The following is a 4081-nucleotide window of genomic DNA, read 5'->3' as shown; positions in this document are numbered from 1 at the left end:
CAATCAATGACCGCATTGCAGCTATTTGATTGGTTGAATGGGTTCTTAAGACAATCTTAAATATAAGAACGGACTATGAATACCGGCCTAAGGCCCAGTTCCACAACTTACTTTAACCGAAATTTAACTCGTTAAGGGTCGGCTGGAGTGACGGGCAAACTCCAAATTGATATTGGAGACCTCACGCGGTGACAAAGCGAAACTCTGGTTTCAGGGTTACCAATCTGAGAAATAAATTCTCGGTCTCTATGTAGAGGTGTATGCACAGATATCTATACTATAACTAGATCGCTAACTCCCATTGATTTTGTACATAAAATGTGTCCCCGAAAATCATGTAATATGGCGGTCGCACATGCGTAATATTGGTGGAAAACTAATATGGTGAACACTTGTAGCCAGCTAATATTTAAGTTTTCACCTTAAATCTTGTACTTTTTACATTATAAACTTTTAATTTTGTAATAAAATAAATATAAATATATATATAAATGTTATATACATATATTTTTAATCTTTATATATTTTTAATCTTCTATATATATTTTTAATCTTGATTTTAATTATATCATATACCTTTTAAATATATTTTGATATATTTTATCTTTAAAGGCTGTAATAAATATTAATTAAAAACGAAGAACATTATATATTATTTAAAAATAACTTATATTCAACTGTAAGTTTATACACAAATTACATACTTATGTACATTGTACATAACATCAACCAATCACAAACGTAACTGCTGTCCACCAACGTTACGCATGCGTGAGAATTTAGTACATAAATTTCGTGGACATGTATTTGACGCAAGTTAGCGGTCTAGTATATAGTATAGATGTCTGTGGGTGTATGTCCGTATACGTACAAACACCATTGCATTGCTCGCGCGGACGCACCGCAGAGAAGAAAGAGAGAAAAGGATCGACAATCATGCTATCCTTGTTCCTCTAGCATATTGTTTTACAGCCGAGATATGGCCTGAAAATGCTTTCTGGCCTCTCGTGGCAGAAAGCAGTAATGTAACAAGACTAACGGGCGCCCACTTTTTGTGAATTTTATATTTGCATATATACATATGTGTATATATATGTTTAAATTATAGTTAAAATTATATATGCGATTAGATATTATATGTTGATAAATAATAACAGTAGAATTATAGATAATAAGGTGAACAAATATATAATATGTAAGATACGGGTGTCTATTAGACTTGGTAATTCATTGCTTTCTCACATTATCGATACTTCGTACATCATGCTAATGGTATGGCACGGACTCGAACTTGAGTTTACAGGGTGATAGACTGAACAATTTGCTTTACGCCATTACATGTTACTCATTTACTAATATTTATATTCTATATTACTAATATTTATGTACCAGTATATACAGGGTGAGCCATTTTAATTAACGCACGCAATTATTTCGGAAACAAAGCATTTTAGAGAAAAATGTTTCAGACAAAAGTTTTATGGTTTCGAGGGGGCCATAAGATGGTACCATTGGTTTGACCTTGAAGAGTCATTTGAAGGTCACATGAAGGTCACCTTCAATTTCTTAAATGGAACCTACTATTTGTCATTGCATATTCTTGTAGCTTATCTCGAGAGCTTTCCAAAACACTATAATTAACCAAAACACTATAATTAAGTACCTTTTCGTTAAGTACTTTTTGAGTTATGAGGCTTGAAATAATTTCTTAATTTTACATAAACCGTAAAATATCTTGTAAAATATTCATTTTTCGATTATCTTACCTTAATACTTTTATGTACAAAATAATGAGAGGAATCAATTGGTGTAAAGAAAACACATAGTTGTTTTTAAGAAAAAATATGGAATTGTTAATTGCAAATTACATATTTTTTCTTAAAAATAACTATGTGTTTTCTTTACACCAATTGATTCCTCTCATTATTTTGTACGTAAAAGTATTAAGGTTAGATAATCGAAAAATGAATATTTTACAAGATATTTTACGGTTTATGTAAAATTAAGAAATTATTTCAAGCCTCATAACTCAAAAAGTACTTAACGAAAAGGTACTTAATTATAGTGTTTTGGAAAGCTCTCGAGATGAGCTACTAGAATGTGCAAAAATATATAGGGTGTTCTATTAAAAAAAATTGAAGTGACCTTCACGTGACCTTCAAATGACTCTTGAAGGTCAAACCAATGGTACCATCTTATGGCCCCCTCGAAACCATAAAACTTTTGTCTGAAACATTTATCTCTAAAATGCTTTGTTTCCGAAATAATTGCGTGCGTTAATTAAAATGGCTCACCCTGTGTATATATATATATATATATATATATATATATATATATATATATATATATATACATATATATATATTAATAATAGTTTGTAGATTATTAATGAATAATTAAGATAATTAAGAGTGAATATTATCTCTCTCCCTCCAAATAATTAAATTATATAATGACTGGATTTGGTTTAATTGCTACTTTGATTATATTGGAAAAGATATGCAATTATAAGCCTTTTCACTGCGACAAGGTACTAGTCTAAGAAAAGGGTTTTCCGTGTTTCTTTATATATTTTTTTATTTTTTATTTTTTTATATTATCAATCGAAGCAAAAAATTTAATAAAATGAACCGAACTAAATAATATAAATAATGATCAAAATAATGATAACAATATTTCAGGAGATTCAGATAATACTAACAATACTTCAGAAGATTCAGATATTGAAGATTACTTTAAAAACCTTGAAGACGATAATATTCCTATGGAGATACAATAAATAAGAAAAAATAAATAGAATAAATAAATTGTGTTTGCTATATAAAACAAAATTAAATATATATATTTCCGGCAATTAATATAAATAAAAAAATCAAAATAAAAATTAAATAAAGAAATAAAAATATAAAATATAAAAATACAAAATAATATAAAATAATAAAAAAATATAAAAAATATAAAAAAAAACACGGAAGACCCTTGACAAGAATCCTGAGGATCACCCGTCCGACACAGATCACAGAGGTCCGGATAAGAGACCTTGACGACTCTGTGGAAAGTGCGGACGTGGTGGCAGCGGTGGCCTCTGCGGGGGGATATCGGAGGCGGTCAAGGCCGGCGACGTGAGACTCGCCGGCCGTGGATTGGGCACCGTGTGGGTGCGATGTCCGGTCGCCGTGGCCGGTAGGTTGGTCACGGCGCGGAAACTGCGCATTGGGTGGACGAATGCCCGAGTGGAGGCCCTGGACAGACGTCCTCTCCAATGTTATAGATGCCTCCAGAAAGGGCATATTGTTGCGCAGTGCGGCGACGGTCCCGACCGCAGCAAATGCTGCTACAAATGCGGCGAGCAGGGACACGTCGCCAAGGACTGCACGGCACCCATGTAATGCCCTGTGTGCGCGGCGAAAGGCCGACCACCGGGCCGGCTCCAAATCCTGCGTTTCCCCTAAAAAGGGGAAAAAGGAGGCTGCCAAGCAGCCGACTCCCTCAAAGAATGCACCCTCCAAGGAAGGGTAACAGGAAGGAGCCAGGGAAGACTCCTCCTCCTCTTGCCAGTTTAGGCGAGATGATGGAGGCTCCCCCTGCCACAACGGCAGGTAAAGGAGAGGAGAGCTGGCAAGCTTGCGGATAACCCTCCCTCCGCTGACACACCAGCGGAGGAAGAGGAAAAGATGAAGATTGAATCGGAGGAGCTGAATACACAGTCATAAGTATGGCTGTGTAGCTCCTCCAGACTAATTTGAATCACGCCGTCGGGACACAACACTTCTTTAGGCATTGCTTCGACGAGCGTGAAATTGGCCTGGCCATGGAAAAGATCTTTTCAAGAAAAGATAGGGATGTATGTGGGAGGAGATCGGACGTATCTATACGCCCATTTGATCAACGAGCGAATCTATCCGTGGCAACGGCATCGACGCATATCCTGTGGAAAGAGCATTCACACATTTTTCAGCTCAACGAATAATTGCTAAAAAACAATATTCGCGGACTAGAAAAATATGTAAGGCGCAAGTGGCTGAATCGGGAATCGAACCCGAGTCTTTCGCTTTCCGGTCAACTGCCTTCCTGCTCTAAA

Source organism: Camponotus vicinus, unplaced genomic scaffold (assembly GCF_025532165.1).
Source record: "Camponotus vicinus isolate PSW18456_S1 unplaced genomic scaffold, iyCamVici1.0 SCAF_9, whole genome shotgun sequence".
NCBI classification, from domain to species: Eukaryota; Metazoa; Arthropoda; class Insecta; order Hymenoptera; family Formicidae; genus Camponotus; species Camponotus vicinus.
This window is presented reverse-complemented; position numbering follows the sequence as displayed.